The 26,929-nt window shown below is 48.6% G+C and overlaps 1 pseudogene; it reads left to right on the forward strand.

Annotated features, from left to right (window-relative positions):
- Nucleotides 1-521: 521 nt before the first annotated feature.
- Nucleotides 522-26,929, forward strand: part of LOC136573483 (vomeronasal type-2 receptor 26-like) — a 60,313-nt pseudogene continuing 33,905 nt past the window's right edge.

Here is a 26,929-nt window from a genome sequence, read left to right on the forward strand (position 1 = left end):
GTAAAGGTCTAAGGGCTCTGTGGACCCGTTCGATGGTTATTGAAGCTGCTCATTCTACTCCCAGGAGCTGCTCAAAAATTTCTGAGGTGACCTTGTGGAGGGATTCCGCCGCCCAGGACTCCGGGAGGCCCTTAAATCGTATGTTGCACCTCCGATTGCAATTTTCAAGATCCTCCTGTAGGATGAGTGCACAATTTAAATTCTCATGTTGCTCTTTTAATATGTTGGCTACGGCTAGGGCATGGGAGGTGATAGAGGCAGAAGCAGTTTCAAAGTCCTCTATTCTTCGGCCCATCTGTTTAAAGTCCTCCTTTATTTCTGCAAGATCTGCTATAATGGGGTTCAGGGCATTCAGAATTAACTCCTTCATGAAGCCCCTAGATACATTTTCAGTGTCCTCCTCGTCCGATGAGGACTCTCCCTCCCCCTCCTTACTGTAAGTAGAAGCAGTTCCCTGGGCCGGCGCCATCTTGGAGGATGGGTGCGGGGAGCGGGAGCCGCGTTCCTTTAGGTAGCGCTGCATGCCCGTCTGGTTTTTTGTTGCTTTGGGTGTGCAGGGTTGCTCTCCCCCCCTGTTCTTCATTATCCTCCTCATCTCCGTGGCTGTAAGCGGTGCTGGGAGACCTCTGTGAGCGCTGTACTGAGGGGGCTCTGGTCTCACGTGGCCATGTTGCTCTGTGGTCAGGCTCCGCCCCCCATTTCATGTTATTCAACACAACAACAAATAATGATGATGATGATTATCCTTTAGTCGCATCTGATCGGTCACTCCATGGATCTATGTTCTCCATGAATGGCAGTCTTTCAACAAACAATACAGATGCAGAATGCACTTTCTTAGAAAAACAACTAAACAGAAATCTTGTATATTTTGAATTTTTTGACATCATATATAGTAGTTGAACTCATTGATGAGGCCTACAAGTGAGCCAAGCATCCACATTTTCGAAAGATTTGCTATTTTTTGGAGTCAACCTAAAGGGAATTTCTGGGCAAAAACTATGGATAGTTAATTGCTGGAGACCTGCAGCTCATAAGTGCTGATTTTAACACTTGCTCTAGGAAAGAGAGACATAAGAGTGGTAGAACCCTACTTTTATGTGTTTTGAAATCAAGATAGCAAGTTATCACCTATCCACATTGAGTCTCCCCAAGCAGTTATGTCAGAATAAATGGAGTGCTGCGCGAGCATGCGTGGTCAACGCTCCATTGAACGGAAATAGCACAAATCTCCACAATCCCATTGAAAGGGAATGAAGAGTCAGCATGCTTGTGTGACCAGTGCTACATTCAGTGAGAGGATTAGGGACACAGGACCCCCATTCTTGGGATTAGTGGGGATTACAGATGATATCTCCCTCATTCAACTAGTTATCCGGTAGGTAGGAGATAACTTGCAATTCTGGATCAACTCCTTTAGATTTACTTTACAAAAATAGAATTCCTTACAATTATACAAAAATGTTCATCTTAATATTTTAATTCGATGACTTATGTTTTAGATACCAGTTTCTAAATGTTCTGAGGACTGCCCACCTGGTTATCGAAGAATCCTAATGAGAGGAAGACATAAGTGTTGTTTTGAATGTCTAAAATGTTTAGATGGAGAAATATCTAATGACACAGGTAATGGGTTTTATTTCATAGTCTATAAGATATTTTGATTACATTAGTAGTGCATTTTTCCAGAACAGTGGCGTTGTTACTGCCTAACACTGGGGGCATATTTACATGGTCTTTTGATGGTGCCCTGGGTCTTTTATTTCCAGCAATCAAAACATTCAATTGGATTCTGTCTGCCAGTGACTCAGGTATCTTCATTCCATACCAGTCTTATATATTTATTCATTTATTATTTATTGGGCTCTGTCTATCCTGTTAGTACAAGAGGCAAAGGGGTTTACTTACTAATAACATTAATCCTCTATCCACAGGAAATGGAATACATGACTGATTGCTGGAGATCTGATTGCTGGGACCCTGAGTAATCCCGACATCCTTACACCTCATGCTCTCAATGTTGATGGATTGGCGGACTCATGCGTGATCACCACTCAATTTACTCTTTGCGCTAGAAGTGAATGGAGTGGTGGTCATTATTGCTCACCACCAGTCCTTTCACATGAATATCTCAGGATGTGCAGATTTTGAGATCACTGGAGGTCCAAATGTTAAACCTCCAGTACTGTGAACAGGCCTTTTCGCCTATCCTATAACAGTGGATTCAGTTCATTATTGAGAAAATCCCAATAAGTATTTACTCCAATCACTGAACATTATTACAGTTTCATTGTAAATTTAAATCAATGAAAACATAATATTCTTTCATGGACAAAAAATTTCAAACTGGAGACACCAACTTAATTTCAATAAGAGAAATTAAGCCACTATACAGGGGTTTCTGCTCAAACCTCTGTGAATATTGGCACTGACAACATGCACACACTCTGGATGCAGGATAACAGACCCAGGCTGATCCACTATTGAAGGCTGGGTGTCTTTATCATTTTTGTTCTATTCTACTTATTTTGATCTTACATTTGTGCCCCTGATGAGGAAGCGAGGGCTAGGGCTGCTTAAGCATGTAGGGAAATTTCCAAAAAGATAGCTTTACAGCTTTAAATACAGTTACTGGAATAGGGACTATTATTGCATGGTATGTGAGTCAACACACCCTTTATTCATCCTGTGATGAGAATGAATAGAGGATGAGGGCCATACAGGCTATGAAAGGGTGATCAGATCTATCTAATGGGAGATCCACATTATGACTAGCTTTTCATATATAGTTCATTGCTTTTACTCTTGTAGCGGTTATAGTCCCCCTATGTAAAGGTAGCTGCTTGTTACTAATTAACAGGTCAAAAGAGGTGTTATCTTTCTTTAAGGAGAGCACCAAAAAAGTGTGTGGAGACATTAAGTTGGGGGAGGGTTTCACGGGGCAAGCCTTCATCTCTCCCCAAGGAGAACACACAGAAGGCATGTGAGAAGACACCTGAGAGGTGACTGAGTAGACTTATAAGGCCATGCATGCTCCTTTGGGTAATTTATGCAAATAAGGAAGATGAAACAATACCTCTGTAGTGTCAGCTATTAGATGATAGCATACCTTCAAATAATGATTGGGAATAAGAAACCAGATCAGAAAATTTTACATAGACAGCTGTCTTGAGGTGTTTGCCCCTCATCAGTGTGTAGTAGGTATCTGGCTTGGCTAGTGAGAGGCCTATGATGTTTTACAGACTTGTTAAAGAGTTGTACATTGATTTGATGGAATGCTACCATCCAATAGATGGGGCTGCAGAGGTACTGTTCCATCTTCAAAGTTTGGATAATTAACGGGGGTAATCTCATTCTACATCTGAGGGTATAATTGATATTTTTATGTTAGAATTAATAGTGTTATCAGATCTTTTTAATATGTCAATTAAAGTTACATTTCTATCAATAAAAATTACATTTTAGTTAACTCATTGATGTCACAAAATGGTAGTTGAGGATTTGGGACCTTTTTTATTAAAGTTTGTGGACTGGTAGAATTTGGGTTAATTAACTAATCACATTTTCAATTTTGCATTTGTTATAATAAAGTGTTCAAATAAAAAGGTGTTGTTTTATTATTTTATGTTTATGCAAAATATATATTCTTCCTTTATAGACAAGAGCTCATGCTACAGATGTCCCAGAGACCAGTGGCCAAATAATGAGAAGCAATGTGTATCAAAGGAAACAGAATTTTTATCATACACTGAAGACTCAATATCTCTTACTATAACTATTGTTACTGTACTTCTTTTTCTTAAATCTTCAGCTATCTTGGGCATCTTTATTTTACGTAGAGATACACCAGTAGTCAAGGCCAATAATCAAAGCTTGAGCTTCATTCTTCTTATCACCATTATGTTGAGCTTCCTCTGTGTATTTCTGTTTTTGGGCCACCCTATACGTATAACCTGTATGCTTCGTCAGACTTCCTTTGGAATCATCTTTTCAGTAGCTATTTCTTCTATCCTGGCTAAAACCATCACAGTCTACATGGCCTTCAAAGCCACCAAACCTGGAAGTTCCTGGAGGAAATTTTTTGGAGTAAAGATCACAAACTGTCTGATGTTTGTTTGTTCATTTGTCCCAGTGGTAATCAGCATTATCTGATTATCATTTTCACCCCCATTCCCAGAAGGCAACTTTGACTTGCATTTTGGTAAAATTATTCTCCTATGTAATGAGGGTTCAGTGGTGGCATTCTCCATTGTTCTGGGTTACATGGGTTTTCTTGCTGTAGTCAGCTTCTTGGTTGCTTTCCTGGTAAGAAATTTACCAGATAGTTTTAATGAAGCTAAAAACATCACATTCAGCATGCTGGTTGTCTGTAGTGTCTGGATGGCTTTTATCCCAGCCTATATGAGTGTTACTGGGAAAAATACTGTCATTGTGGAAATATTTGCTATAATATCTTCAAATGTTGGCATTTTGGGCTGCTTATTCTTTCCTAAGTGTTATATTATACTGGTGAGACCAGATTTAAACTCAAAAGAAATGTTACATCATAAATATAAAAAGGAAAATAAAGGTACATAATGTTTTTTTCAGCAAATCAAAAGATTCAAACTATTTCAGAAAGTGCATTTTGCTGATTTTGATATAATCTCACATTAATCTGTTTTATCAATGTGCAATTTTAATTATTTTTGTTAACACCCTGTTATGCGTTACCTATGGCTTGCTATTAGAGATGAGCGAGCGTACTCATTAAAGACAGATACTTAAGCGAGTATTGTCCTTTTCAAGTGCCTGCCTGCTCGCCCGCAAAGATTCGGGTGCTGGCGGGTGATGATGGGGGAGAGTGGGGGGAATGGCGGGGAACAGGGGGAATCTCTCTTTTTCTCCCCCTCCTCCGCTCACTCCAGCAACCCACCGCTCACCCCTGCTGGCACCTGAACCTTTGCAGGCGAGCAGGCAGGTACTCGAAAAGGACGATAATTGCTCAAGTATCTGTCCTTAACGAGTAAGCTCCCTCATCTCTACTTGCTATTCAAAAATCACTGATAGTGGCGACAATCAAAAAATATATATTCACTAAGCAAAAATGTAGATAAAACCAAACTTTATTAGATTCATCTAAAAACAGAGCGCATAAGTCCAATATATATATATATATATATATATATATAATATTATGACATACAATAATGAAAGAAACACAAAGATGTTCCACCACTATCACCCCAGTACAGACTGTGGGAAGGAAGGGTACTGTCAGTATGTTTGAGACATACTACACCTACAAGATGAACAAATAGTGGGTAAAGAAACATGCAGAACTCAAGTTTCTTATGGATAGACCCAACGCTTTTCTACTCTGAGTGTTTCATCACGGGTCTCAAAAACTGGTAATGACTAGAGATGAGCGAGCACCAAAATGCTCGGGTGCTCGTTACTCGAGACGAAATTTTCGCGATGCTCGAGGGTTCGTTTCGAGTAACGAACCCCATTGAAGTCAATGGGCGACTCGAGCATTTTTGTATATCGACGATACTCGCTAAGGTTTCCATTTGTGAAAATCTGGGCAATTCAAAAAAGTGATGGGAACGACACAGAAACGGATAGGGCAGGCGAGGGGCTACATGTTGGGCTGCATCTCAAGTTCCCAGGTCCCACTATTAAGCCCCCCCTCCCAACAATTTTTACTTCTGAAAAACCCTCATTAGCAATGCATACCTTAACTAAGCACCACACTACCTCCAACAAAGCACAATCACTGCCTGCATGACACTCCGCTGCCACTTCTCCTGGGTTACATGCTGCCCAACCCCCCCACCCCCGCATGACCCAGTGTCCACAGCGCACACCAAAGTGTCCCTGCGCAGCCTTCAGCTGCCCTCATGCCACACCACCCTCATGTCTATTTATAAGCGCGTCTGCCATGAGGAGGAACCGCAGGCACACACTGCAGAGGGTTGGCACGCCAGGCAGCGACCCTCTTTAAATGGGGCGGGGCGATAGCCCATAATGCTGTACAGAAGCAATGAGAAATCCAATCCTGTGCCACCTCCATCAGGAGCTGCACACGTGGGCATAGCAATGGGGAATCCATGTGCCACACACTATTCATTCTGTCAAGGTGTCTGCATGCCCCAGTCAGACCGAGGTTTTTTTATAAATAGTCACAGGCAGGTACAACTGCGCAATGAGAATTCCGTGTGCACCCACAGCATGGGTGGCTCCCTGGAACCCACCGGCTGCACATAAGTAAATCCCATTGCATTGCCCATCACAGCTGAGGTAACGTCAGGTTTAATGCAGGTGGGGTTCGGCCCACACTACATGCCCCAGTCAGACTGGGGTTCTTTAGAAATGGACACATGCAGTTACAACTCCGTGTGGACCGACAGCATGGGTGGGTCCCAGGAAGCCACCGGCGGTACATAAATATATCCCATTGCAGTGCCCAGCACAGCTGAGGTAACGTCAGGTTTAATGCAGGTGGTCTTCGGCCCACAGTGCATGCCCCAGTCTGACCGGGGTTTTTAATACATAGACACTGGCAGGTACAAATCCCTAATGTGAAGTCCCTGTGGACTCACAGCATGGGTGGCTCCCTGGAACCCACTGTCGGTACATAAATAAATCCCATTGCAGTGCCCATCACAGCTGAGGTAATGTCAGGTTTAATGCAGGTGGTCTTCGGCCCACACTGCATGCCCCAGTCAGACTGGGGTTCTTTAGAAGTGGACACATGCAGTTACAACTCCGTGTGGACCGACAGCATGGGTGGGTCCCAGGAAGCCACCGACGGTACATAAATATATCCCATTGCATTGCCCATCACAGCTGAGGTAACGTCAGGTTTAATGCAGGTTGTCTTCGGCCCACACTGCATGCCCCAGTCAGACTGGGGTTCTTTAGAAGTGGACACATGCAGTTACAACTCCATGTGGACCGACAGCATGGGTGGTTCCCTGGAACCCACCGGCGGTACATAAATATATCCCATTGCAGTGCCCAGCACAGCTGAGGTAACGTCAGCTTTAATGCAGGTGGGCTAAAAATTACTAGGATTACAATGTAGGCGAGGGCCCAAAAAAATTGGTGTACCAACAGTACAAATGTACTTCAGAAAAATTGCCCATGCCCAACCAAGAGGGCAGGTGAAACCCATTAATCACTTTGGTTAATGTGTCTTAATTTGTAACTAGGCCTGGAGGCAGCCCAGTTAAAATAAAAATTGGTTCAGGTGCAAGTTTCAACGCTTTATTGAATTGAGAAGTGAAACGTATAAACATTGTTTACAAAAGTTATATGACTGAGCCTTTTGGGCCTCAGAAAAATTGCCCGCTCGGCGTGATTACGTAAGGTTTCAGGAGGAGGAGGATGAATATAATACTAGAGATGAGCGAACGTACTCGTCCGAGCTTGATACTCGTTCGAGTATTAGCGTGTTCGAGATGCTCGTTACTCGAGACGAGTACCACGCGATGTTTGCGTTACTTTCACTTTCATCTCTGAGACGTTAGCACACTTTTCTGGCCAATAGAAAGACAGGGAAGGCATTACAACTTCCCCCTGCGACGTTCAAGCCCTATACCACCCCCCTGCAGTGAGTGGCTGGCGAGATCAGGTGTCACCCGAGTATATAAATCGGCCCCTCCCGTGGCTCGCCACAGATGCATTCTGACATAGTTCAAGGAAAGTGCTGCTGGTGCCGGAGCTGCTTCAGGGAGAGCGTTAGGAGTTATTTTAGGCTTCAAGAACCCCAACGGTCCTTCTTAGGGCCACATCTAACCGTGTGCAGTAGAGTGGAGGCTGCTTTTTGCAGTGTTGCACTTTTTTTTTTTTCTTGTATATCGGCCGTGCAGAGCATTGCGTCCTGCAGTAATTTTACATTGTCCAGGGCCAGTAGTGGTGAGGCAGGGACAGAAGACATATTTAGTGTATATAGGCAGTGGGCCTTTCCAAAAACATTTGGGAAAAAAAATCTATTTGGGCTGCCTGTGACCGTCCTCAGTGTACAGGGTCTCTGCTGGGGGTAGTTGTCCTAATTCATACGCAGCCAGCTAAGTGTTACAGCGGGCTTGCACAAAATTCTTTCCTGCCTCTGTGTTGCCTGTTACATCACCGCTGTATTCCTGTCCACAGTGAAACAGTCTGCAGTAATTTTACATTGTCCAGGGCCAGTAGTGGTGAGGCAGGGACAGAAGACATATTTAGTGTATATAGGCAGTGGGCCTTTCCAAAAACATTTGGGAAAAAAAAATCTATTTGGGCTGCCTGTGACCGTCCTCAGTGTACAGGGTCTCTGCTGGGGGTAGTTGTCCTAATTCATACGCAGCCAGCTAAGTGTTACAGCAGACTTGCACAAAATTCTTTCCTGGCTCTGCTGTGCATTTCGTAAGCGAAGTCAGCCTCCAACCACAGGCCAATAAGCGGCACATTTAATTACAGCGTTCTGTTTCTGCACTACTGGTGATACAGCATGCTGAGGGGTAGGGGTAGGCCTAGAGGCAGTGGACGCGGGCGAGGACCCGGAGGCCCAAGTCAGGGTGTGGGCACAGGCCGAGCCAGTGCGGTGGCCAGGGGTAGAGGCAGGGCCAGACCGAATAATCCACCAACTGTTTCCCAAAGCGCCCCCTCGCGCCACGCCATCCTGCAGAGGCCAAGGTGCTCTAAGGTGTGGCAGTTTTTCACAGAGACGCCTGACGACCGACGAACAGTGGTGTGCAACCTTTGTTGCGCCAAGATCAGCTGGGGAGCCACCACCACCAGCATGCGCAGGCATATGATGGCCAAGCACCCCACAAGGTGGGATGAAGGCCATTCACCGCCTCCGGTTTGCACCACTGCCTCTCCCCCTGTGCCCCAACCTGCCACTGAGATCCAACCCCCCTCTGAGGACACAGGCACGAGTGCCTACCGGCCTGCACCCACACCCTCACCTCCGCTGTCCTCGGCCCCATCCAGCAATGTCTCTCAGCGCTGCGTCCAGCCGTCGCTAGTGCAACTGTTTGAGCACAAGCAGAAGTACGCCACCGCGCACCCGCATTCTCAAGCGTTAAACGTGCACATAGCCAAATTGATCAGCCTGGAGATGCTGCCGTATAGGCTTGTGGAAACAGAGGCTTTCAAAAACATGATGGCGGCAGCGGCCCCGCGCTACTCGGTTCCCAGTCGCCACTACTTTTCCCGATGTGCCGTCCCAGCCCTGCACGACCACGTCTCACGCAACATTGTACGCGCCCTCACCAACGCGGCTACTGCCAAGGTCCACTTAACAACGGGCACGTGGACAAGCACAGGCGGGCAGGGCCACTATATCTCCCTGACGGCACATTGGGTGAATTTAGTGGAGGCTGGGACCGAGTCAGAGCCTGGAACCGCTCACATCCTACCCACCCCCAGAATTGCTCGGTGCTGGTATCTGCGGCGGTGTATGCTTCCTCCACTAAACCACCCTCCTCCTACTCCTCCTCCTCCTACGCAACCTCTGTCTCGCAATCAAGATGTGTCAGCAGCAGCACGTCGCCAGCAGTCGGTGTCGCGCGGGGGTGGCAGCACAGCGGTGGCCAAGCGTCAGCAGGCCGTGCTGAAACTACTCAGCTTAGGACATAAGAGGCACACGGCCCACGAACTGCTGCAGGGTCTGACAGAGCAGACCGATCGCTGGCTTTCGCCGCTGAGCCTCCAACCGGGCATGGTCATGTGTGACAACGGCCGTAACCTGGTGGCGGCTCTGCAGCTCGGCAGCCTCACGCACGTGCCATGCCTGGCCCACGTCTTTAATTTGGTGGTTCAGCAGTTTCTGAAAAGCTACCCATGCTTGCCAGACCTGCTCGGAAAGGTGCGCTGGGTCAGCGCACATTTCCGCAAGTCCAGGACGGACACTGAAACCCTGCGCACCCTGCAACATCGGTTTAATCTGCCAGTGCACCGACTGCTGTGCGACGTGCCCACACGGTGGAACTCTATGCTCCACATGTTGGCCAGGCTCTATGAGCAGCGTAGAGCTATAGTGGAATACCAACTCCAACATGGACGGCGTAGTGGGAGTCAGCCTCCTCAATTCTTTACAGAAGAGTGGGCCTGGTTGGCAGACATCTGCCAGGTCCTTGGAAACTTTGAGGAGTCTACCCAGATGGTGAGCGGCGATGCTGCAATTATTAGCATCACCATTCCTCTGCTATGCCTCTTGAGAAGTTCCCTGCAAAGCATAAAGGCAGACGCTTTGCGCTCGGAAACGGAGGCAGGGGAAGACAGTATGTCGCTGAATAGTCAGAGCACCCTCATGTCTATATCTCAGCTCGTTAAGGAGGAGGAGGAAGAGGAGGAGGAGCATGAGGAGGAGGGGAAAGAGACAGCTTGGCCCACTGCTGAGGGTACCAATGCTGCTTGCCTGTCATCCTTTCAGCGTGTATGGCCTGAGGAGCAGGAGGAGGATCCTGAAAGTGATCTTCCTAGTGAGGACAGCCATGTGTTGCGTACAGGTACCCTGGCACACATGGCTGACTTCATGTTAGGATGCCTTTCTCGTGACCCTCGCGTTACACGCATTCTGGCCACTACGGATTACTGGGTGTACACACTGCTCGACCCACGGTATAAGGAGAACCTTTCCACTCTCATACCCGAAGAGGAAAGGGGTTCGAGAGTGATGCTATACCACAGGACCCTGGCGGACAAACTGATGGTAAAATTCCCATTCGACAGCTCTAGTGGCAGAAGGCGCAGTTCCGAGGGCCAGGTAGCAGGGGAGGCGCGGAGATCAGGCAGCATGTACAGCACATGCAGGGGAACACTCTCCAAGGCCTTTGCCAGCTTTATGGCTCCCCAGCAAGACTGTGTCACCGCTCCCCAGTCAAGGCTGAGTCGGCGGGAGCACTGTAAAAGGATGGTGAGATAGTACGTAGCCGATCGCACGACCGTCCTCCGTGACGCCTCTGCTCCCTACAACTACTGGGTGTCGAAGCTGGACACGTGGCCTGAACTCGCACTGTATGCCCTGGAGGTGCTTGCTTGTCCTGCGGCTAGCGTCTTGTCAGAGAGGGTGTTTAGTGCGGCTGGGGGAATCATCACGGATAAGTGTACCCGCCTGTCAACTGACAGTGCCGACAGGCTTACACTCATAAAGATGAACAAAGCCTGGATTTCCCCAGACTTCTCTTCTCCACCAGCGGACCGCAGCGATACCTAAACAATACGTTGGCTGCACCCGCGGATGGAAGCATCGTTCTCTATCACCATAAAAAACGGGGACCTTTTAGCTTCATAAATCTGTGTATTATATTCATCCTCCTCCTCCTGCTCCTCCTCCTTAAACCTCACGTAATCACGCTGAACGGCAATTTTTGTTAGGCCCACAAGGCTCAGTCATATGACTTTTGTAAACAATGTTTATACGATTCAATTCTCATTAAAGCGTTGGAACTTGCACCTGAACCAATTTTTATTTTAACTGGGCAGCCTCCAGGCCTAGTTACAAATTAAACCACATTAAGCAAAGCGATTAATGGGTTTCACCTGCCCTCTTGGTTGGGCATGGGCAATTTTTCTGAGGTACATTAGTACTGTTGGTACACCATTTTTGGGGCCCTCGCCTACAGTGTAATCCTAGTAATTTTTATGGGCTTCGCCTGCACTCATGGTACAGCAAGGTGTGTGGGGTTGGCCTACACTTTTGCTACATAAATGTAACTGGGGCCTTGTATATAATGCAACTACTGAAATGTGAAAGAGACTCTTATCTCCCTAAACTGCTGCAACGGGAATGCTACTGTGGCCTGTCTTGACTGCTACTACTACTGAAATGGAACTAATACTGTGCTCCCCCTATACTGCTGCTTCGGAATTGTTACTGGGGCCTGTCTGGACTGCTGCTACTACTGAAATGGAACTAATACTGTGCTCCCCCTATAATGCTGCTAGTGATATGTTACTGGGGCCTGTCCCTAATGCTACCGCTGAAATGTTACTAATTCTGGGCTTTGCCTATACCGCTACTAATGCTATGTCACTGGGGTGTGGAAACGGAGGCTTCCCAAAGACATAATGGTGCCGAGGCCATTTTCCACCATCGCGGTTACTGTTAAGGTGCATATAACCACGGACACGTGGAGAGGACACGTAGTGCCTCAAAAACATCCCCCTCCTCCTCCAACAATGAAAACATTCTTGGCCAATACATTTGCATTGGTCCGTCTGGTGGCAGTCCAAGAATTTCACCTTTACCGACACAACAAGAGAGCCCCCCCACCACGGCCCACTTAATCCTGGCCACATTCCGAAAACCAACTAAATAAAACCGCGCTACTAGGTCCGCAGTTTCCACCACATTCCCACCAACGCGTTTACTGTTAAGGTACATATTACCAGTCTGACTGGGGCATGTACTGTGGGCCGAAGCACACCTGTATTGTATGTGACGTTAGCTCTGCTGAGCAGGGCACTGCAATGGGATACATTTATGTACCGCCGATGGGTTCCAGGGAGCCACCCATGCTGTGGGTCCACAGGGACTTCACATTAGGGATTTGTACCTGCCAGTGTCTATGTATCAAAAACCCTAGTCTGACTAGGCCATGCAGTGTGGGCCGAATACCACCTGCATTTAATCGGACGTAACCCCAGCTGTGCTGGGCAATGCAATGGGATATATTTATGTACCGCCGGTGGCTTCCTGGGACCCACCTATGCTGTCGGTCCACACGGAGTTGTAACTGCATGTGTCTACTTATAAAGAACCCCAGTCTGACTGGGGCATGCAGTGTGGGCCGAAGCCCACCTGCATTAAATCTGACGTTACCTCAGCTGTGCTGGGCACTGCAATGGGATATATTTATGTACCGCCGGTGGGTTCCCGGGAGCCACCCATGCTGTCGGTCCACACGGACTTCACATTAGTGAGTTGTACCTGCCTGTGTCTTTGTATTAAAAACCCCAGTCTGACTGGGGCATACAGTGTGGGCCGAAGCCCACCTGCATTTAATCTGACGTTAGCTCTGCTGTCCAGGGCACTGCAATGGGATACATTTATGTACAGCCGGTGGCTTCCAGGGAGCCACCCATGCCGTGGGTGTACACCGAATTCCCATTGCGGAGTTGTACCTGCCTGTGACTATTTATAAAAAACCCCGGTCTGACTGGGGCATGCAGTGTGGGCCGAAGCCCATCTGTATTCAATCTGACGTTAGTTCTACTATCCGGGGCACAGCATTGGGACAAACTACAGGAGCAATACAGCGCTAATGAGACGTGCACAGCTACGCTTGCATAGGAGTCCGCTGTAGGCCCGCGATTGCTGAGGGTTTGTGCAGAGGCCTATGTCGTTGGCGCAGTAAAAGTCCGCTTACTGCCTAGGATTGCTGAAGCTGTGGGCCGAGGCCTATGTCGTGGGCTCGGTGCAACTCTGCCATGTTTGGCCGCTCAGATCAATTTTTTGTTCATGTCTTGGGCTTCCTAGGACCCCCCTATGCTGTTGGTGCAAACTTAGTTCCCATCGCGGTGTTTGACCTGTCTGGCACAAAGGCCCTGACTGACTTGGGTAGAGGGCAGAGCGCTGACGGCTTTCCCCTTGCAGTGTGGATTGAGCTATGCGACACCTTGATAGAATGAATACTGTGTGGCAGATGGATTCCCCATTGCTATGCCCACGCTTGCAGCTCCAGATGGAGTTGGCACAGGATTGGAGTTCTCATTGCTTCTGTACAGCATTGTGGGCTATCGCCCCGCCCCTTTTAAAGAGGATCGCTGCCTGGCCCTGCCAACCCTCTGCAGTGTGTGCCTGCGGTTCCTCCTCATGGCAGACACACTTATAAATAGACATGAGGGTGGCGTGGCATGAGGGCAGCTGAAGGCCGCGCAGGGACACTTTGGTGTGCGCTGTGGACACTGGGTCGTGCGGGGGGGGTGGGGGGTTGGACAGCATGTAACCCAGGAGAAGTGGCAGCGGAGTGTCATACAGGCAGTGATTGTGCTTTGTTGGAGGTAGTGTGGTGCTTAGCTAAGGTATGCATTGCTAATGAGGGTTTTACAGAAGTAAAAATTGTTGGGAGGGGGGGGCACTCTTGCCACTATTGTGGCTTAATAGTGGGACCTGGGAACTTGAGATGCAGCCCAACATGTAGCCCCTCGCCTGCCCTATCCATTTCTGTGTCGTTCCCATCACTTTCTTGAATTTCCCAGATTTTCACAAATGAAAACCTTAGCGAGCATCGGCGATATACAAAAATGCTCGAGTCGCCCATTGACTTCAATGGGGTTCGTTACTCGAAACAAACCCTCGAGCATCGCGACAAGTTCGACTCGAGTAACGAGCACCTTTTGGTGCTCGCTCATCTCTATTCTTGACGGAACCTTCTGACAAGCTACTAACTGACACGGAGACTGGGTGCTAGGAGACTTAAAGGGGTTGTCCCGCGAAAGCAAGTGGGGTTATACACTTCTGTATGGCCATATTAATGCACTTTGTAATATACATCGTGCATTAAATATGAGCCATACAGAAGTTATTCACTTACCTGCTCCGTTGCTGGCGTCCCCGTCGCCATGGTGCCGTCTAATTTCAGCGTCTAATCTCCCGATTAGACGCGCTTGCGCAGAAGGGTCTTCTCCCTTCTCTTGGGTCTCGGTACGAGCGGGGTTCTGGCTCCGCCCCCTTCTACGCGTCATCGCGTAGCTCCGCCCCGCCACATGTGCCGATTCCAGCCAATCAGGAGGCTGGAATCGGCAATGGACCGCACAGAGCCCACGGTGCACCATGGGAAAGGACCCACGGTCCATCGTCGGTGAAGATCCCGGCGGCCATCTTGGCTGCAAAGAAGAAAGAAGCTGCAGAGACGGGATTCGGGTAAGTAAAATTATAATTTTTTTTTTTATCACGTCCCTTAGGTTTGTCCCGCGCTGAACGGGGGGTCTATGGAAGAAAAAAAAAAAGCCGTTTCGGCGCGGGACAACCCCTTTAAACGTGGTTATCAAAATGGGAGTAGATTGATGTAGCCAGGCTGCCTAGGGCAACAACATTAGATACAATGACTCCAATCTGCAAAATTTGGTCCATGCATCTAAACTCAGGGATATGTGGCAGGAGGTCAGCCCAGATGGACGAGAATTCACACATTTTTCACATATGCATAATTCTTGGTCTAGAATAGACTACATACTTATGTCACCCCACTTGATGCCATAATTGACTACATTTATTTTATAGGGGACATGGTGTTTCAGACCTTGCTCCAGTGGTATTGTCCCTGTGCAAGGAGCTCCTGAGATGTGTGGATTATATATATGCAGATTCCCATCACATCTGGCAGAGGATGAGACCTTTTGTGCACTATTGAAGGGATGGTGGCTAGAATACATGTCAGATAATGAAGAACATTCTAATAACCCTCAGTTGCTCTGGAATGCGTCCAAAGCAGTTATCCGAAGCAAGATAATTGCCTTTGTGATTTCTTTAAAAAGAAATATCAAGGACAAAATAAGTCAGTTCAGTGAACAATTATGCGATACATACACCCGGTTTCAGGATAGGCCAAGTGACCAGAATATGCAGAAATGGACAACAGCAAAAGAATCTTATGAAACTTGGCTACATAAAAGGTAGTTATCCTCGTATTCACGAAAGGAAGCAAAACTATCTAAATATAGGAATTAGACAGGCAACATTATGGCTAATTTAGGAAGGGGGCCCTTTCATAGGTGAAGTAGCCGCAGTTATCAGCACTATCCACTGGCTTTATAGCTTTCTGCCCCTGTGCAGAGCATCTCACAATATCCTTTCCTTGGGGGGGGGGTTAAGGTAGCCGCAGATATCAGCACTATTCACTGGCTTTTTAGCTTTCTGCCACTGTGCAGTGTCTCACAATACCCTTTCCTTGGGTGCGGTGAAATAGATGCAGTTAGCAGCACTATCCACTGGCTTTATAACTTTCTGCCACTGAGCAGAGCATCTCACAATATCCTTCCCTTGGGAATCAAATAGAAAATAGCTATTAGCACAAAAAACTTTTCTGCGCTCAAAGAATTGTACGTTTCAACAACTGATAGTTGTCAACTAATAAACAGGAGTTACACTTACTCGGGAGGAGGGGGGTATGAAGACAGAAAGCCCCCTCCTTTTAGTGATGTCTCCTCTCTGTCCAAGTAAACGTCACGTTCCAAGCGTGTAGGTAGGAAAATATCACTTTTATTCCAATGTACGGTAAAACGGGCAACGCGTTTCTGTGCCAACAGGCACCTTTCTCAAGCCATATTTAGATAATAAAACAAACATACATATATAGTCATATAAGTTAACTTACACTAGGAGTCATCTGTGTCTGCCGGTAGTCGCGGCGGTATTGGGGGCGTGTCAGGAATTGCCAACGTCATCACGGCCGTCACGTGATCGGCGTGTGTCGTTCCTAGGATCAGTTACATTGAGGATGTTGTTAGAGGCGTGTCAGGTGTCTCCGATGTCATCACGGCCGTCACGTGATCGGCGCGTGACGTCCCCATGTTCCACATGTTGTGGGCAACGCCAAGTATATGGATGCAACGTCAGGTTGAGCTAGCTGCAGTTATCAGCACTATCCACTGGCTTTATAGCTTTCTGCCACTGTGCAGAGCATCTCACAATACCCTTTCCTTGGGGAGGGGGGGTTGAGTTAGCTGCAGTTATCAGCACTATCCACTGGCTTTATAGCTTTCTGCCACTGTGCAGTGTCTCACAATACCCTTTCCTTGGGTGCAGTGAAGTAGCCGCAGTTAGCAGCACTATCCACTGGCTTTATAACTTTCTGCCACTGAGCAGAGCATCTCACAATACCCTTTCCTTGGGAAGGTTGAGGTAGCTGCAGTTATCAGCACTATCCACTGGCTTTATAGCTTTCTACCGCTGTGCAGAGCATCTCACAATACCCTTTTCTTGGGTGCGGTGAAGTAGCTGCAGTTATCATTACTATCCACTGGCTAGTGTTTAGCGATGAGACCTCTGCACTGAACTCATAGAATGGTATAGCTGAAATGGTGTGCAGTGGCCCAGGAAATATTAGAATACTGTTGAGCGATAAGACCTCTGCCTAATGCACTGCACACATAGAATGGCATTGCTGAAATGGTCTGCAGTGGCCCAGGAAAATTTAGAGTACTGCTTAGCGTTCACAAATCTGCCTAATGCACTGCACACAGAGAATGGTATATCTGAAATGCTCTGCACAGGCCTAGATGCTTTAAAAAACGGTGCACTCCTGCTCCCAGCCAGCTACAACAGTAAGGCACACAATGAGGAGTAGCCCTAAGAAGGACCAATGGGGTTCTTGAAGAGAGGATGCCTACTCCAACACGTTCCCTATATCATCATCAGCACTTTCCCTAACCTCTGCCAGCATGCGTCTGAGGCGAGCCGCAGGTGGGACCAGTTTAAGTACTCGGCGGTCACCTGATCGGCCCAGCCACTCACTGCTGTTGGCAGGCAGAGGGCTGGCACGTCACAGCAGGAAGTGGTAATGCCTTCCCCGCATGTTTATTGGCAAAAAAATGGTGCTAAACATGTGGGGAAGGGAAATGAAATTCTCTCGAGCACCGCGTGTTGCTCGACTCGAGTACCGAGCATCTCGAGCAGCCTAATACTCGAACAAGTATCAAGCTCGGACGAGTGTGTTCGCTCATCTCTAGCTGGGACACATTGGTGGAGGCAGTGGAGGACCATAGAGGTGAGGGTGTGGGTGCAGTCCCGGAGGCACTCATGCCTGCATCCTGGGAGGGGGATTGCATCTCTGTGTCAGGTTGTGACACTGGGGAAGAGACAGTGGTGTGACCCGCAGGCGGTAAATGGCCTTCGCTCCACCTCATGGGGTACTTAGCCATCATATGCCTGCGCATGCTGGTGGTGGTCAGGCTGGTAGTGGTGGCTCCCCGGCTGATCTTGGTGCAGCACAGGTTGCACACCACTGTTCGTCGGTCGTCTGCGCTCTCAATAAAAAACCTCCAGACCTTCGAACACCTAGCCCTCTGCATGTAGGCTTGCTGCAAGGGGGTGCTGTGGGGAACAGTTGGTGGATTTTTTGCTCTGGCCCTGCTTCTCCCCCTTGCCACCCCACTGCCTCTACCAACCTGTTCTGCTGCAGCACTTGCCTCCCCCTCTGAAGCCCTGTCTTCAGTAGGCTTAGCAAGCCAGGTGGGGTCAGTCACCTCATCATCCACCAGCTCTTCCTCTGACTCCTCAGTCTGCTCCTCCCTCAGACTTACTGCCCTAACAACCACCTCGCTGACAGACAACTGTGTCTCATCCTTCTCATCCACAAATAGCTCTTGAGACAGTAATTAGAAGTCTTCACCCTCATCACCCAAATCAGTCTGGGAAAGTTCCACATTTCCGTCATCGGTCACGACAAACTCCTCACATGGCTGTGGAACCGGTTTCTCAGACTCAGGGCAGGGACCTGAGAAGAGTTCTTGGGTGTATGCCTATTCATCATAATCTCTCCTTTTCCTGGAGTGACCAGGCTGGGAGGAAGGAGGAGAAGCCTGAGGATTCAGAGGTGCATTCCCTTGGGTGGCGTGAGTGGACTGCGTGGAAGACTGGGTGTTGAATAAAGTAGTGGAGGCGTCATTCGCTATCCACGTCAGCACCTGATCACATTGCTCTGCTTTTAATAATGGTCTACCATGCGGACCTGCAAAATGTGACATGAAGCTGGAGAGTGGAGATACGCGGCGCTCTACCAATCCCTCAGCAGCCGGCGCTGTTTTACCCTGCCCAGGATCTCGGACTCTAACCACACCCTCATTTGAACGCCCGCGTCCACGTCCTCGACCTCGACCCTTACCCTATTCTTCACCATGTAGGAAAAAGGATAGAGCAGGGCTAGAAACAATTTAATCAGTATACACCACTGATCCCTGGGGCTAATTCACCACCCACAGAGACTGGTAGATTTGAGAGACTCTGAGCAAGGCCAGAAAATATTTAACGAAGGTATAATGCTGCGAACTAGGCTTAAGTCACCGCCCACAGAGACTGGTCGATTTGAGAAACTCTGAGCAAGGCCAGAACAAACTTAACCAGTGTGTAGCACTGAGAACTAGGGATAATTGACTGCACACAGAGACTGGAAGATTTGAGAGACACTGAGCTGCGCCAGAAATAATTAACCCACTGTATACCTCAGATACCTAGCCCTAATTCACTGCCCACAGACTTGTAGATATGAGAGGTTGTATGCAGGGCCAGAAAAAATTTAACCAGTGTGTAGTGCTGAGATCTAAGGCTAATTCACTGCACAGAGACTTTTAGATTTGAGAAACTGTGAGCAAGGCCAGAAAAAATGTAACCAGTGTGTAGCGCTGAGAACTAGGGTGTTATGTGTGCTGCTGGGATCTGTAGTTCTAAGCTTCCTAGCAGCACAGACCTCACAGGGTTAATTGATTGAGCTGGCTGGGTGTGGTACTTCCTGCCAGCCAATCTCCTGAGTTTGTGCTCACATATAAACCCAGCTCCTGGTCAGTCTTTGTCTGGTGTTCAGGGTGAGCAGTCATGAATCCTTGTCTGTTGAAGCTTGCTGTGGGATCTGTGTCTTGCTGGTTCATGTCCGTTTGTTCATTTATATTCTGTCAGTTTTGTGTTAGCTTGCTGTGTGACCTGCTATCTGTGTCCTGTCCTGTTGCAGCGTTCTGTGTGAACTGTGTCCTGTTCTGCTGGACTCCTGGTTAGTGTAGGGACTAGCAGTATACCCAGAAGCTGTGAAGTGGCCAGCTAGCTTTCATGTTTTGCACAAAATGTCAACTAATACCTGGTATTTATATTCCGCTTCCTATCTGTTACTAGTGGTTGCATTTTGACTGCTGAATGCTGTGTATTCTGTCTCTATGTATCCTGTTGTTCAGTCCCAGTCATGTGGCATTTGAATGCATCCTGTTCTGGTGCGTGGCTCCTAGGATCAGCTAGGGCCGAGATCCGAAGACCGCTGGGCTGCCCTTATTGGGGCAATGTCCCCACTCAGGTAGGGCCATGTCATCCTCCGGTAGCACAGGGTCAATTTGCCTGAAAACCGTGTGACCCTGGTGAAACCTGTGTGCGTACCCAGTTCTCCTTGGTCGCGATTGTGTGGGCCCCGTGCTTAGTTTGCCGCACAACCGTAACATAGGGCTCATAGGGCACACAGAGACTTGTAGATTTGAGAAACTTTGAGCAAGACCAGAAAAAATTTAACCAGTCTATAGCACTGAGAACTCGGGATAATTGACCACACACAGAGACTGGTAGATTTGAGAGACGCTGAGCTGTGCCAGAAATAATTAACCGATTGTATACCTCAGATACATAGCCCTAATTCACCGCCCACAAACTTGTAGATATGAGAGGCTGTATGCAGGACCAGAAAAAATGTAACCAGTGTACAGCGATGAGAACTAGGCCTCATTCACCGCACACAGAGACTGGTAGATTTGAGACCCTCTGAGCTGCGCCAGAAAAAATAACCCACGGTATAGCACTGGTAGATACACTGCAAAACAGCACCCACACATGGGTATGTAGTGTACAGCAACACATTTGGGCAGATTACAGCCGGGATGCTTGAAACAAAACATTGGTGAACTACTGGTCCCAGCCAGCCAAAATGCTAATGCTAATGAGAGGAGTAGTCCTAAGAAGGACTGTTGGGTTCTTGTAGTGAGGATCTCTGCCTAACCGCAGCCTGATCCCTACACTAACACTTTCATGCATGGTGCTCGACTCGAGTAGCTAGCATCTCGAGTAGTCTAATACTCGATGGAGCATCAAGCTCGGACAAGTGTGCTCGCTCATCTCTAAACATGACATATCTTGTAAATGAGTAACCAGATCCAAGAACAAGCAACAGTTTTCAACTCAACAAGCCTGATAATTAAAAACTCACATTTGGGCACAAAAAACAGACTTTAGGTCACTTTATTATGGCACAGTTTTCGTCAATGTTTGACATCAGTATTTGTAAACCAAAACCAGAAGTGGCCCAAAAGCAAATGGGGAGATAAGGCACTATCACACTGCTGTTACTATAGAATTACAGATCTGCAGACCTCCTTTACTTTAGAAATACGTGTCTTAATATGCTCCTTAATTTTGAGATACTATAGGTAATTTTGTCACCATGGACTATGAGTTGGAGATGCACCAGATAGAGATGTCTTCTCTAAAGGACGAAATTCAGAGTCATTTGTGCAGTTAATAAAGATAAGGAGGGGTGTACTCCTAGTTTCTCCATTGATGAGTCAGCCCAAGGTGTAAGATTTGGCAGAAGGGTAGAAAGAGGTTTGCATGGAATACCTCTGTGCTTTAAATTTTATCAGAAGAAGGTGAGGAAATTAAGGACACAGAAGAGAACCTCACTTCTATTGTAAACAGGACTCTCTTGGCAGCAGTACCAGTGCTTTCAGTCCTGAATAAGTTCTACTGCTAACAATGAGTGAACACCGCTCTAAGTCTCGGAGAGTTGTTGGAACCCCTCTGGAGAGGAATTCTGCCTTGTGATGTCTAAAGTTGCTGGAGCTGTAGAGGATGGAGGCATATAGTGGTTGTGTACCCTTTTGTGATCAGAAGTGGTGTGGGTGGAGATTGGGTTATAGGTGTGATACTGAAAGCACAATATATATTCTCATTCTTGGCTTCTCTGAAGCACATAGGAGAAGTGGAGAAACCTATAGGATTTGATGGCAGACAGGGGGCACATATGCTTCCTCCCGGACCTCAGATGAAGCCACACTGTGGACTTGGAAGACCTGCCAGGAGCCAGAAATACTTCATGCCAATGAAGGACACACCAATTATGGTGAGGCTAGTAGGAATCTCCTCAGGATGTAAATCAATGTACTCAAAGTTGCTGGTTATATTGTGGTGACACCATATGGTCTCATTTAAGACTAGAGATGAGCGAGCACCAAAATGCTCGGGTGCTCGTTAGTCGAGTCAAACTTTTCGCGATGCTCGAGGGTTCGTTTCGAGTAACGAACCCCATTGAATCAATGGCGACTCGAGCATTTTTGTATATCGCCGATGCTCGCTAAGGTTTTCATTTGTGAAAATCTGGGAAATTCAAGAAAATGATGGAAACGACACAGAAACGGATAGGGCAGTCAAGGGGCTACATGTTGGGCTGCATCGCAAGTTCCCAGGTCCCATTATTAAGCCACAATAGCGGCAAGAGTGCCCCCCACTCCCAACAATTTTTACTTCTGTAAAACCCTCATTAGCAAGGCATACCTTAGCTAAGCACTACACTACCTTCAACAAAGCACAATCACTGCCTGCATGACACTCCGCTGCCACTTCTCCTAGGTTACATGCTGCCCAACCCCCCCCCCCCCCGCACGACCCAGTGTCCACAGTGCACACCAAAGTGTTCCTGCGCAGCCTTCAGCTGCCCTTATGCCACACGCTGGATTCATAGCCACACCACCCTCGTGTCTATTTATAAGTGTGTCTGCCATGAGGAGGAACCGGAGGCACACACTGCAGAGGGTTGGCAGGGCCAGGCAGCATCCCTCTTTAAAAGGGGCAGGGCAATAGCCCACAATGTTGTACAAAAGCAATGAGAAATCCAATCCTGTGCCACCTCCATCAGGAGCTGCACACGTGGGCATAGCAATGGGGAACCCATGTGGCTCACACTATTCATTCTGTCAAGGTGTCTGCATGCCCCAGTCAGACCGGGGTTTTTTATAAATAGTCACAGGCAGGTACAACTCCGCAATGGGAATTCTGTGTGCACCCACAGCATGGGTGGCTCCCTGGAACCCACCGGCTGTACATAAATGTATCCCATTGCAGTGCCCTGGACAGCAGAGCTAACGTCAGATTAAATGCAGGTGGGCTTCGGCCCACACTGCATGCCCCAGTCAGACTGGGTTTTTTTATAAGTAGACACAGGCAGGTACAACTCCCTATTGTGAAGTCCGTGTGGACCGACAGCATGGGTGGCTCCCTGGAACCCACCGGCGGTACATAAATATATCCCATTGCAGTGCCCTGGACAGCAAAGCTAACGTCAGATTACATGCAGGTGGGCTTCGGCCCACACTGCATGCCACAACCTGACCGGGGTTTTTAATTCATAGACACAGGCAGGTACAAATCCCCAATGTGAAGTCCCTGTGGACCCACAGCATGGGTGGCTCCCTGAAACCCACCGGCGGTACATAAATAAATCCCATTGCAGTGCCCAGCACAGCTGAGGTAACGTCAGGTTTAATGCAGGTGGGCTTCGGCCCACAATGCATGCCCCAGTTAGACTGGGGTTCTTTATAAGTAGACACATGCAGTTACAACTCCGTGTGGACCGACAGCATGGGTGGGTCCCAGGAAGCCACCGGCGGTACATAAATATATCCCATTGCAGTGCCCTGGACAGCAAAGCTAACGTCAGATTACGTGCAGGTGGGCTTCGGCCCACACTGCATTCCCCAACCTGACCGGGGTTTTAATCCATAGACACAGGCAGGTACAAATCCCTATGTGAAGTCCCTGTGGACCCACAGCATGGGTGGCTCCCTGGAACCCATAGGCGGTACATAAATGTATCCCATTGCAGTGCCCTGCTCAGCAGAGCTAACGTCACATACAATACAGGTGTGCTTCGGCCCACAGTGCATGCCCCAGTCAGAGTGGTATTATGTACCTTAACTGTAACCGCGTTGGTGGGAATGTGGTGGCGACTGCGGACCTAGTAGCGCAGTTTTATTTAGCTGGTTTTTGGAATGTGGTCAGGATTAAGTGGGCCGTGGCAAAGGGATGGTGGGGAGGCTCTCTTGTTGTGTCGGTAAAGGTGAAATTCTTAGACTGCCACCAGACGGACCAATGCAAAGGTATTTGCCAAGAATGTTTTCATTGTTGGAGGAGGAGGGGGATGTTTTTGAGGCACTACGTGTCCTCTCCACGTGTCCGTGGTTATATGCACCTTAACAGTAACCGCGTTGGTGGGAAATGGCCTCGCCACCATCATGTCTTTGGGAAGCCTCCGTTTCCACACCTCAGTGACATAGCATTAGCGGCGGTATAGGCAGAGCCCAGAATTAGTAACATTTCAGCGGTAGCATTAGGGACAGGCCCCAGTAACATATCACTAGCAGCATTATAGGGGAAGCACAGTATTAGTTCCATTTCAGTAGTAGTAGCAGTCCAGACAGGCCCCAGTAAAAATTCCGAAGCAGCAGTATAGGGGGAGTACAGTCTTCGTTCCATTTCAGTAATAGTAGCACTGAAGACAGGCCCTAGTAACAATTCCGAAGCAGCAGTATAGGGGGAGCACAGTATTAGTTCCATTTCAGTAGTAGTAGCAGTCAAGACAGGCCCCAGTAACAATTCCGAAGCAGCAGTTTAGGGAGATAACAGTCTCTTTCACATTTCAGTAGTTGCAGTATAGACAAGGCCCCAGTTACATTTATGTAGCAAAAGTGTAGGCCAACCCCACACACCTTGCTATAGCATTAGTGCAGGCGAAGCCCATAAAAATTACTAGGATTACACTGTCGGCGAGGGCCCCAAAAAATTGGTGTACCAACAGTACTAATGTACCTCAGAAAAATTGCCCATGCCCAACCAAAAGGGCAGGTGAAACCCATTAATCGCTTTGGTTAATGTGGCTTAATTTGTAACTAGGCCTGTAGGCAGCCCAGTTAAAATAAAAATTGGTTCAGGTGCAAGTTTCAACGCTTTAATGAGAATTGAAACGTATAAACATTGTTTACAAAAGTAATATGACTGAGCCTTGTGGGCCTAACAAAAATTGTCCGTTCAGCGGGATTATGTGAGGTTTCAGGAGGAGGAGCAGGAGGAGAAGGATGAATATAATACACAGATTGATGAAGCTAAGAGATCCCCATTTTTGATGGTGATAGAGAACGATGCTTCCATCTGCGGGTACAGCCTACGTATTGTTTAGGTACCGCTGCTGTCTGCGGGTGGAGAAGAGAAGTCTGGGGAAATCCAGGCTTTGTTCATCTTTATGAGTGTAAGCCTGTCGGCACTGTCAGTTGACAGGCGGGTACGCTTATCCGTGATGATTCCCCCAGCCGCACTAAACACCCTCTCTGACAAGACGCTAGCCACAGGACAAGCAAGCACCTCCAGGGCATACAGCGCGAGTTCAGGCCACGTGTCCAGCTTCGACACCCAGTAGTTGTAGGGAGCAGAGGCGTCACGGAGGACGGTCGTGCGATCGGCTACGTACTCCCTCACCATCCTTTTACAGTGCTCCTGCCGACTCAGCCTTGACTGGGGAGCGGTGACACAGTCTTGCTGGGGAGCCATAAAGCTGGCAAAGGCCTTGGAGAGTGTTCCCCTATCTGTGCTGTACATGCTGCCTGATCTCCGCGCCTCCCCTGCTACCTGGCCCTCGGAACTGCGCCTTCTGCCACTAGCGCTGTTGGATGGGAATTTTTACCATCAGTTTGTCCGCCAGGGTCCTGTGGTATAGCATCACTGGCAAACCCCTTTCCTCTTCGGGTATGAGAGTGGAAAGGTTCTGCTTATACCGTGGGTTGAGCAGTGTGTACACCCCGTAATACATAGTGGCCAGAATGCATGTAACGCGAGGGTCACGAGAAAGGCATCCTAACATAAAGTCAGCCATGTGTGCCAGGGTACCTGTACGCAACACATGGCTGTCCTCACTAGGAAGATCACTTTCAGGATCCTCCTCCTCCTCCTCCTCAGGCCATACACGCTGAAAGGATGACAGGAAAGCAGCATGGGTACCCTCAGCAGTGGGCCAAGCTGTCTCTTCCCCCTCCTCCTCATGCTCCTCCCCCCCTCCTCCTCCTCCTCCTCAACGCGCTGAGATATAGACATGAGGGTGCTCTGACTATCCAGCGACATACTGTCTTCCCCCGCCTCCGTTTCCCAGCGCAAAGCGTCTGCCTTTATGCTTTGCAGGGAACTTCTCAAGAGGCATAGCAGAGGAATGGTGACGCTAATGATTGCAGCATCGCCGCTCACCATCTGGGTAGACTCCTCAAAGTTTCCAAGGACCTGGCAGATGTCTGCCAACCAGGCCCACTCTTCTGTAAAGAATTGAGGAGGCTGACTCCCACTACGCCGCCCATGTTGGAGTTGGTATTCCACTATAGCTCTATGCTGCTCATAGAGCCTGGTCAACATGTGGAGCATAGAGTTCCACCGTGTGGGCACGTCGCACAGCAGTCGGTGTACTGGCAGATTAAACCGATGTTGCAGGGTGCGCAGGGTGGCAGCGTCCGTCTTGGACTTGCGGAAATGTGCGCTGAGCCGGCGCACCTTTCCGAGCAGGTCTGACAAGCGTGGGTAGCTTTTCAGAAAGCGCTGAACCACCAAATTAAAGACGTGGGCCAGGCATGGAACGTGCAGCAGGCTGCTGAGCTGCAGAGCCGCCACCAGGTTACGGCCGTTGTCACACACGACCATGCCCGGTTGGAGGCTCAGCGGCGCAAGCCAGCGGTCGATCTGCTCTATCAGACCCTGCAGCAGTTCGTGGGCCGTGTGCCTCTTCTCTCCTAAGCTGAGTAGTTTCAGCACGGCCTGCTGACGTTTGGCCACCGCTGTGCTGCCACGCCGCGCGACACCGACTGCTGGCGACGTGCTGCTGCTGACACATCTTGATTGCAAGACAGAGGTTGCGTAGGAGGAGGAGGAGGGTGGTTTAGTGGAGGAAGCATACACCGCCGCAGATACCAGCACCGAGCTGGGGCCCGCAATTCTGGGGGTGGGTAGGACGTGAGCGGTCCCAGGCTCTGACTCGGTCCCAGCCTCCACTAAAATCACCCAATGTGCCGTCAGGGAGATATAGTGGCCCTGCCCGCCTGTGCTTGTCCACGTGTCCATTGTTAAGTGGACCTTGGCAGTAACCGCGTTGGTGAGGGCGCGTACAATGTTGCGTGGGACGTGGTCGGGCAGGGCTGGGACAGCACATCGGGAAAAGTAGTGGCGACTGTGAACCGAGTAGCGCGG

The sequence above is a fragment of the Eleutherodactylus coqui genome, chromosome 7 (genome assembly GCF_035609145.1).
Source record: "Eleutherodactylus coqui strain aEleCoq1 chromosome 7, aEleCoq1.hap1, whole genome shotgun sequence".
NCBI classification, from domain to species: Eukaryota; Metazoa; Chordata; class Amphibia; order Anura; family Eleutherodactylidae; genus Eleutherodactylus; species Eleutherodactylus coqui.